This window comes from Pelodiscus sinensis, chromosome 19 (assembly GCF_049634645.1).
Source record: "Pelodiscus sinensis isolate JC-2024 chromosome 19, ASM4963464v1, whole genome shotgun sequence".
Classification (NCBI taxonomy): Eukaryota; Metazoa; Chordata; order Testudines; family Trionychidae; genus Pelodiscus; species Pelodiscus sinensis.
In genome coordinates, this window is record NC_134729.1 from 14,090,371 (window position 1) to 14,101,412 (window position 11,042).

Genomic DNA, 11,042 nt, shown 5'->3' on the forward strand with positions numbered 1-11,042 from the left:
ACAAAACAGTATAGGAGGAGGCAATGTTCCCAGAAAAGAAGGAGACACAAAGGAGAGACCTAGTCAAGGACATTCTCTTGTTTGTCACTTGTGGTGAGGCAAACAGAATTGGGTGATGCAAGCAGGGCACCTCAAGGCTGCTAAATTGGGTTAGAGATTAGATTTTAGACTGTTAACTATTCAAATTAAACATTGTTTTTAACCTGCCTTTTAATTGCTAAGTACTAGCAATTACTGTGATGCTGTTGCAAAAAAAGCAAATATGATTCTAGGTTGTATCAACAGGTGTGTTGTAAGCAAAACTCGTGAAGTCATTCTGCCGCTCTACTCTGCACTAGTTAGGCCTCAGCTGGAGTACTGTGTCCAGTTCTGGGCGCCACATTTCACGAAAGATGTGGAGAAATTGGAAAGGGTACAGAGAAGAGCGACAAGAATGATTAAAGGTTTAGAGAACATGACCTATGAAGCCAGGCTTCATGAACTGGGCTTGTTTAGTTTGGAAAAAAGAAGATTAAGGGGGGACATGATAGCGGTTTTCAAATATCTAAAAGGGTGTCACAAGGAGGAAGGAGAAAATTTGTTCCTCTTGGTTTCTGAGGACAGGACGAGGTGTAATGGGCTTAAAGTGCAGCAGGGGAGGTTTAGATTGGACATTAGGAAAAAATTCCTAACTGTCAGGGTGGTCAAATATTGGAATAAATTGCCAAGGAAGGTGGTGGAATCTCCCTCTCTGGAGATATTTAAGAACAGGTTAGATAGACATCTGTCAGGGATGGTGTAGACGGAGCTTGATCCTGCCTTGAGGGCGGGGGGCTGGACTCGATGACCTCTCGAGGTCCCTTCCAGTCCTATTATTCTATAATTCTAGACAGATATATCACTTTTATAACTGCTCCTGAATTGCTTGCAATAAAACTTTTAAAGGTATATTTGAGCTACTGTGGATTTTTTCTTCTGTGAAGCTGACCCAATGCGCCTTGTAGTGTGGCATGATCAACTGTACAACCGTGCCCTCTTGTGACAAGCTGATTTAAAAGCTGGCTCCCCACAGGCATCAGCTCACGCCCCCTGGCAGCGGATGAGAGGGGAGAATGCGTATAATCGACAGGATTAACCAATAACTTTAGGCTTATTGGTTAATTGTGTAGTCGTCTGTACATTGACATTCCTAGAGAAAACCACTAAATCTGTGTGGAGAAATCCCTGGGGAGTGGGTCTGGCCCACAAAAGCTCATCATCTAATAAACCATCTTGTTAGTCTTTAAAGTGCTACATAGTCCTGTATTTTGTTTCAGCTACACCAGACTAACACGGCTACATCTCTATCACTATGTGATATTATACTTTGTATTAAGATCTTGTCCTTTTAGATATATCTTTAAGTGTTCTTATAGAATCTCTGTAACATTTCTCCTATAACTTTGTATTTATATAGATCTTGTAAGAAAAAAATGCCTTTTGAGCTGTCCCCTTTCCTTGATTGCCCTGTTGAAATGAAACACGTCAGACGCACATGCCCATGCAACAGTCACACGCCCCACCAAAAGCTCACACGCAGGGATGCGTGCACACGCACAAACAGGAATTAACAGGTTAACATGCCTGAGAGCCCACTCATGCGTGCACAAACACATGTGTGGATACTCATGCACTTGCTCAGATGCACACACATGCGTCTGCACAATGTGCCTGCAGCCAGGCATGCACGCACGCACACGTGCAACTGGACACTAGCACATGTGTGCATGTACGTAGACATCCAGGGACACACACACTCGCACTCAAACATATGCACGTGAGCATGCAAGTCAAGTAACAGTAGCCTAGAAAGACGCAACAATTTCAAACTCAAAAGCCAAAGATTAGATCAATTAGAAGAGAACCATTCCCATAAGGCACTTCTCTGTGCAGCTGCAAGACAAAGTCTTTATTTCAATCCCAGTTTTGACAACTCTCAGCATGCGTAACGCTGGGTCAATTAGCAGCCTACTCACTTAATGGGTCTAGGTTCATATGGAAAACTAAGTATCGCCAGCCAGGAGACTGGGGGAGGGAAGGGGGGGGGGAATAACGACATTTTTAAAACTACAAAATTAGGTGTTCTGTTTCTGCAACTTTGGTAGTTCATATTTTCAAGTTCTTCCATCACAAGCCAGAGGGCCTTTTCTCAGGGACCCATGCCACGCTTGCAAACGTCTGTGTGGCCCTCCCTTGATACTTACCTTGAGCCAATTGTTATTTGCTCTGCTTCCACAGATCCCTGTCTGGTTTCCATCTGCTGACAGGGTCTCGGGGGATGGCTCCTTTCGGTCTCGCTTAGGCCACCTCAGGTGTGTGGAAAGGACAGACACATGCGTCACCTGGCTGCTGCTCGCTGGAGCCCAGTGTTCCCTCTAAAATTTCCTCTCCAGGAGCGGAGTGAATTGTGTCTCATGCTCCAAGATCGAGGTCACGTGCCCTTCTTCGGATGCCTGCCACCCACGCGAAGACATGTCTTGTCTGTGTTTTTAAAACGTTCTGGAAGAAAGAGTACTAACACAAGTGAGAATTAACAAGGTGCGTGACTGTAAATATTTGTTTGATATGAAGTCAAATAAAAGGAAAATTAATACTGCAACATTTTCAGTGGCCAACTTCCTCTCCCCTCCCCTCCCTCCTCCAGCTGGCCTAGATGATCTCTCCGGGTCCCTTATGGTAAAACCCGCCCTGGGACCCTGTGCTGAGGTGACAAGTTCTTCACAAGATACTGGGTATATAAACTTTCCTCCTTTAACATACACATATCAATGTTGTCTCCTCAGGATTGTCTTGAAAAACTGTATGTTTGCAGACTCCAGCCACACGAGCTGATCTTAGCTCACATGACCACTAGATACAGGGTTTTGGTCATTCTTAGGAACTAAGATTCCTAATTTCCTTTTAGCAGCTATTCCCTAGTGTTCGATTGCGCTATAGTTGTAGTTCGATAGAGGAGAGGAGGAACAAGATTAGCACACTTTCCTAGTTGGAAATCCAAGGAGAAGAAAGGGGAGAATTGCAAATCAAGACGCTCTTAAGGTATCTGAAAGCTACTTTGGTCTGGGCAGGTACTCAGTGGTACCAAGGCAGACTTTTCTGTGTCTCGGTTGTCTAATGCCACACTAAAACAAGTCTACCACACCGAACGAAAGAGCGGACAATTACATGAAAGGGAAAAAAGGTGGCTTGGAAGAGAATTTGCTTCCGGACAAAAACAAGAGACTGCGGTGGTTAAAGAAGAATGGGAGGCATACCTGTGCATAAACCAATTCACCAGAAACCTTCTGAACAACCAGTTCAGTCACATGTCCTACAGGGACAAGCACCTTAATGACGGTAGCCCTGACATTTTATTTTGCAGACGATTCTACTTGTGGAAGGGCTGCTGGAGTGAAACTTGAGGTCCAGCAGGAGGAAAGTTTGATTTTCTAGTACCAAATAGAAACAAATAATAGAACAAAAAGGCTAAAAGATGCCTAAAGGCAGAGATAGGGTCCAGAATGACTTAGACAAATTGGAGGATTGGGCCACAAGAAATCTGATGAGGTTCAACAAGGACAAGTGTAGAGTCCTGCACTTGGGACGGAAGAATCCCAAGCATAGTTACAAGCTGGGGACCAACCAGTTAAGTAGTAGTTCTGCAGAAAGGGACCTGGGGGTTACAGTGGATGAGAAGCTGGATATGAGTCAACAGTGTGCCCTTGTAGCCAAGAAGGCTAATGGCATATTAGGTTGCATTAAGAGGAGCATTGCCAGTAGATCCAGAGATGTCATTATTCCCCTTTGGTGAGGCCACATCTGGAGTACTAGTGTGTCCAGTTCTGGGCCCCCCACTACAGAAGGAATGTGGACACATTGGAGAGGGTCCAGCAGAGGACAACCAAAATGATTAGGGGGCTGGAGCAATTGATCTATGAAGAGAGGCTGAGGGATTTAGGTTTCTTCAGTCTGAAGAAGAGACCATGAGGGGGAATTTGATAGTAGCCTTCAACTTCCTTATAAGGACACAGAAACCCAAGGCAACCTGTTCTCCAAACTCTCACTTTCAGACGGGGTGGGGAACCTTATTCGGGGAGGGGGAGAGGCACACACTAGTAGGGTGGTCAGATGGTTTCAGCAAAAAAAAAAAAAGCACCAGGAAAATTTTTGTTGAGGAAAAAAAACCAACCAACCAACCAAACAAAAAAAACCCACCAGGAACATTTTTGTTGAGCAAAATCCAGTTGTGACCCCTTTAATTAGTCAGCCAATCTCCCCACCTCCGGCTTATTTCTGCTGGGCGCCGAGTCAGGAAAAGCTCATTACTTAGAAGGTGGGTGGGGAACCTAAGGCCTGGGTGCTTGGGGTTCCGTCCACTGTTGCTCCCCTCCCCACCCCGCGGGGCTGGAGCGCACAAATCGACTGGTCTGGGCCCTGCAATGCTCTGGCCGGCCAGGGGAATGTTTCTCCGCTCAGCTGGGGGCCAAGCAGGGTTTTGTCTCTCACTTGTTTGCCCCCCCCAACTGATTTTGGCCCCTGACTCCCCAAAGATCCTCCCGTGAATTCTCAGCCACTCCACCCCCCTCTCCCCACACGCCCCCCACCCACGATGCTCTCGGCCTCTGCAGGAGGCACAGCCGGGCACTGGGCAGCACTGCGGGCAGCCAGAGCCAGGAGCATCCCCCCCCCACAGCGCTCCCCGCCGAACTGCCCTCCGCCCCCGGGAGACACGCCCGAGCCCCCGGACACAGGGGGAGATTCAGCGGGCACCCGGCCCCGCCCCGCGGGGAGCAGGGCTCAGGCCGCCCCGCCCCCCCGTGTGCGTGCCCCGCCCGTGGGAACCACCCCCCGAGGGCGCGCGGCTCCCCGGCGGACTCTCCCGCGCCCCGCTGGCCTGCACCCCGCCAGACACCCACGTGACTGGAGCCCGGGTCAGCTCCCGCGCCCCAAAGGGGGGGCCACAGCCCCGTTCCCCCGGCACCACGTGGGGGGGGCGACACGCGGCCGGGGAGGGGGGATTACAGGGGCGCTGCTCCCTGGGGAGGCTGCAGCGCCGGGGGGGGGGGCAAAAATCGCCCCCCCCCCGGCCGCCCCGCCGATGTCCAGCCTGGGGCCCGAAGAGAAGCAGGCGGCGGCGGCGGCGACGCTGGGCGGGAGGGGGCTACACGTCACTGCCAGCTCTTGCCCCGCCCCCCCAGGCTCCGCCCCTCAGCGCCGCCCGCCCCTGCGTTCTCCCGCGCGCTGGCCCCTCCCCCTCCCTCCCAGTGCCAATCACCCCCGGCCCCTCCCCCTCCCTGCTGCCCCCTAGTGCCAAGCGCCCCCGGCCCCTCCCCCTCCTGCCCTGTCAGTGCTAACCACCCCCCAGCTTCTCCCCCTCCCAGCTGCCCCCCCAGTGCCAAGCAACCCCCTGGCCCCTACCCCTCCTGCCCTGTCAGTGCTAACCACCCCCCAGCCTCTCCCCCTCCCAGCTGCCCCCCCAGTGCCAAGCAACCCCCTGGCACCTCCCCCTCCTGCCCTGTCAGTCCCAAGCACCCCCCAGCCCCTCTCCCCCTCCTGCCCTGTCAGTGCCAAGCACCCCTAGCCCCTCCCCCTCCTGCACCGTCTGTGCCAAGCACCCCCGGCCCTCACCCCCCTCCTCCCTGTCAGTGCCAAGCACCCCTTGGCCCCTCCCCCCCGCCCTGTCAGTGCCAAGCACCCCTCGGTCCCTACACCTCCCTGCTGCCACCCCAGTGCCAAGCACCCCCTGTCCCCTCCCTGTAGTAAAAACTAAGGCTACGTCTACACTGGCCCCTTTTCCGGAAGGGGCATGTAAATTTCAGCAGTCGTCGTAGGGACATCCGCGGGGGATTTAAATATCCCCCGCGGCATTTAAATAAAAATGTCCGCCGCTTTTTTCCGGCTTTTAAAAAAGCCGGAAAAGAGCGTCTAGACTGGCCCCGATCCTCCGGAAAAAGTGCCCTTTTCCGGAGGCTCTTATTCTTACTTTGAAGTAGGAATAAGAGCCTCCGGAAAAGGGCACTTTTTCCGGAGGATCGGGGCCAGTCTAGACGCTCTTTTCCGGCTTTTTTAAAAGCCGGAAAAAAGCGGCGGACATTTTTATTTAAATGCCGCGGGGGATATTTAAATCCCCCGCGGATTTCCCTACGACGACTGCTGAAATTTACATGCCCCTTCCGGAAAAGGGGCCAGTGTAGACGTAGCCTATGTGTGCTTCTTCCCCTCCATTGCTTAAGCTTAAAACCCTAACCCCTAACCCTTGGCCCTAGGCCCTTAACCCTCACCCTCAACCCTAAACCACAACCGCAACCCCACCCCTAACCCTACCCTTAACCCTAACTACAACCCCTAACCCCTTAACCCTAAACCCTTAACCCTTAACCCTAAACCCTACCCCTAATCCCTAATCCCAACCCCTAACCCTAACCCTTAACCCTAAACCCTAAACCCTACCCCTAACCCCAACCCCTAAACCCTAACCCTAAAACCTTAACCCCAACCCTAACCCTAAACCCAACCCTAAACCCTAACCCCTAAACCCTAAGGGTATGTCTACACTACCCTCCTAGTTCGAACTTGGAGGGTAATGTAGGCATACCGCACTTGCAAATGAAGCCCGGGATTTGAATTTCCCAGGCTTCATTTGCATAAGCGGGGCTCCGCCATTTTTAAATCCCTGCTTCTTCGAACCCTGTGCCGCGCGGCTACACGCGGCACGAACTAGGTAGTTCGAACTAGGCTTCCTAGTTCAAACTACCGTTACTCCTCATTCCACGAGGAGTAACGGTAGTTCGAACTAGGAAGCCTAGTTTGAACTACCTAGTTCGTGCCGCGTGTAGCCGCGCGGCACAGGGTTCGAACAAGCGGGGATTTAAAAATGGCGGAGCCCCGCTTATGCAAATGAAGCCCGGGAAATTCAAATCCCGGACTTCATTTGCAAGTGCGGTATGCCTACATTACCCCGCTAGTTCGAACTAGCGGGGTAATGTAGACATATCCTAACACCCTAATCCCTGGCTTTAGCCCTAACCCTGGCCCTAACCCTAAACCTAAACCCTAATCCTGGCCCTAACCCTAAACGCTACCCCTGATGCCTAACCCTAAACCCCTTAACCAGTTAACCCTAACCCCTTACCCCAACCCCAAACCCTACCCCTAAACCCTAACCCCTAAACCTAATCCCAAACCTCAAACCCTAAACTCTAACCCCTAAACTCCAACCCCAACCCCTTAACCCTAAACCTACCCCAACCCTTAACCCTAACCCTAAACCCTGAACCCTAAACCCAACCCTAACCCTAAACAATAACCCTAACCCCTAAACCCAAACCCAACCCCCTAAACCCCAACCCTAAACCTTCAACCCTAACACCTTAACCCTACCCCTTACCCCTAACCCTTAACCCCAAACCCTTAACCCCAACCCCTAACCCTAAACCCTTAACCCCAACCCTAAACCCAACCCCAACCCTAACCCTAAACCCTAACCCCAACTCCAACCCCAACCCTAAACCCTAACCCTAAACCCTTAACCCCAACCCTAACCCCCAAACCCTACCCCTAACCTCTTAACCCTAAACCCTAATCCTTACTCTAAACCCTAACCCTAAACCCTCACCCTAAACCCTTATCCCTAAACCCTAACCCCCGGTCCTGGCCCTAACCCTAACCCCTAACCCCACCCCTAACTCCTAACCCCTAACCGCAACCCTAATGCCTTAACCCTAACCCTTAAACCCTACCCCTAACCTCTAACCCTAAACCTAACCCCAACCCTTAACCCTACCCCTAAATCTAATCATAAACCCTACCCTTAACTCCTATACCCTAAACCCTAACCCTTAACCCTAACCCACAACCCCAAACCCAACCCTAACTTTAATCCTTACCCCTAATCCTAACCCTTAACCCTAAAGCCAACCCTAACCCTCACCCTAACTCTAAAGCCAACCCTAACCTCAACCCCTAACCCTAAACCTAAGCCCTAGTCCAACCCCTTACGCCTAAACTCCTAATCCTTAACCATTAACCCTAATGCTAACCCTAAAACGCTCTCTAAACACTAACCCTAACCGTAAACCCTAACCCTTAGCCCTAACCCTACCCCCCCCAACCCTAAACCTACACTTAAAACCCCTAACTCTACCCCTACCCCTGAACCCTAATCCCGGTCCTAAACCTACCCCCTACCCCTAAACCTAACCCCTAAACCCTAACTCTACCCCCCCAACTGATTGTATGTGTTGTACGTATGTGGCGCCCCAGAGGTCCACTGATTGTATGTGTTGTACCTAGCGATGTTTCCAGTTTGTCAACCTCGCGGAGCCCTGGCGATGTCTCGCGGAACCTCACTGCCCTAAGCAGTGAAGGCTGTTCCCCTACATTTCTCACTCTTCCACTTTTTCTCCTTGATCTAACACCTGCTAAGTGTCCTTAGTTCCTGGATCCTGCTGTAAGATCTCTACAGAGATGGAGGAAAAGGATATCTGCCCTTAAGCAGGGTACATATGCTTTCCAGTGAAGGAAAAGGCTTCTTCCTACTTGTTTAGTAGTCTGCGATATTTTAAAAAAAAGTTTGAGACAGTACAAATAGAAAAACAGAGCTTTCTGCATTATTACAAGTATCACAGGGGTGTCCGTATTATAGTCCATATCTGCAAAAAAATAACAAGGAATCCTGTGGCACCTTAAAGACTAACAGATGTATTTGGACATAAGATTTTCTCAGACAACAATTCTTCCACATCATCCATCTTTAAATTCTCGCTCCCTTTTTGTTCCTTTCTTGCCACACTGCCATATCATTAATTTGTCATAGCATCATAGCATAAGGCTGTGAAAGCTTTACAGCAGAGGTGGGGAACCTAAGGCCTGGGGGCTGGATTCAGCTCCCCCCGCCCAGGCTGAGGGTCCCTCTCCCCTGCATTGGAGAGCCCATGCTGGCACTTCAGCCCCCCTGCTGCCGCCCCGCAGGGCTGGAGCACACAAAAATCTGCTAGCCTGGGCCACACTAAGGTCTGATATATGAGGGGAAAGTGGGAAGTGTCTTTTTCCTTCTCAGGCAGGGGCCCCATGAGTGAGGATTTGTTTTGGTTTTTTTTTTTTTTTTGCTTCTCAGTTGTGTGCAGCTGCCAGATGATTTTTCTGTGGGCCTATGGCCCCCAACCTAGTAAAGGTTTCCCACCACTGCTTTACAGAGCTGAATAATGCAGCACTTTGTAGCCATGGAACCCCCTTGTTCAAATGACCCTGAAGTAGGAAAAGAATTTAACTTCTCAGAGAACTGTTTCTTCCACTGCACAACTTTAAAGTCTTCATGCTGCATATTTCATACAATGAAAACTTTACAGAGCTCAGTGACACACTTACAACAATAGCCAGGATGAGCAACTTGCTATGAAATTCTTCTGTACTTTAAAATCCAAAGTTATTACTACAATTAATAATTCATTAAGTTATCCAAAATCTAAAGTCATTCGGTTCCCTTCCTTGCACTCCTAGGCAGCCTCTGCTATGGATCCCACAGACTGAGCCCTTTTTGAGTCCCTGACAGATGGTAAAGTAAACAAGTAGAAGTTTGATTCTCTTCATAGAACTGTTTCAGAGACTTCCAGTATTCCTCACACTCTATCCCGTTCTGCTCTGTCCAGTGCCTCTAAACCAGGGGTGGGCAATAATTTTTGCCCGGGGGCCACTTCAAAAATTTTTTAAGTAGCCCTGGGCCACAGCCTAAACAGGAAGGGGCAGGGCATCTCACCTCAGACCATGATTGGTCTGGCGGTGGGGGAGCCCCTTTGCCCCCCTCTTCCCACTAGGCACGCTCCAATCAGAGTCTGGGGGCAGGGGAGCGCAGGAAGCCTCCTCCTGCCCTGTGAGGAGCACGTGGCACTTTGAAGTGCCATGGGCTCCTCACAGGGCAGGGTGAAGGAAGCTTCACACAACTCCCCTGCCCCCCAGGCCTTAATTGGCCTGGGGGCAGGGAAGCAGCAGGGCCTCCACGGGCCAGATCCAGGCCACGGAGGCCCTTTTGCCCACCCCTGCTCTAAACTCATATGTTTAGCTGTTTCTAAAGCGTGATAGTATTACTCTATCATTAACCCTAATCTTCAGAGTTTTCGGGGGCCATGGCTCCCTCTGGACAGTGTCACTTTCCAGAGCCCAGAATTATTGCCCAAGCTGAAACGAAACAGTGCATTTCCCTTTCTGGCATGGACTCAGTATTTGCTTAGTATCCAGTACCAAAGAATGCCATAAGCATATACATGGAGAAAAGCTTTCAGGGTTAGGGTTGAGGGACAATTGTGTAGCCATTGAACCTGAGTAATTAACAAACATGGAGTCAAACTTGGCCCCAGGTAGAAACCAGATTTTTTTGATGGGTCGTAATAGTACTATCTGCCTCTATCACACGGCTTTTAAAGATTTTGGGTAAGTGCAATATGAGTACAGCAGAAAATTCAGCAGGTGTTCAAAGTATGAAAAGGAGCTAAAGTACACATACAAATGCTTGCTTGGGGGAGGGGAATGGAAATTCATGTCTATTCATCTTTCAAACTGCAAGTGCTTTGGGACAGTGCCTTCGTTACCCATAAATTGCCAGCACAGATTTGCGTATCATATATTTTCCTGGGACTGTGAGTTCAGCTCCCCGTCTTCTTCCCAGCTTGCCACAAACACAGCTTCCAATTTGGAAGAGGTAGATGAGGACCCCAGAGCTGTAGTTCTTAGTGCAAACACCCCACTGATATGCATGGAGTAGTTCTTTCCTTTCTGAGCCATGGTTCTCCGGCTCTTTGCAGACTTGGGCACATATAGGCACCAGTTCTGCCTACTTATTTTTCCCTTTGATATTTTCATTCCTTCTGCTCCTTGTTTCCCACCCCTTTCTCTTTTTTCCTTCTCCCCTCTCCCCTATTTATTTTAGGTCTGCACATCCTAAACTCATAACTCCAGTCATCTGAAGAAGTGGGCTCTGCCCACAAAAATTCATACCACCATCTAGATGTTGTTAGTCTATGAAGTGCTACCAGACTGTGGTGGCGCATTGG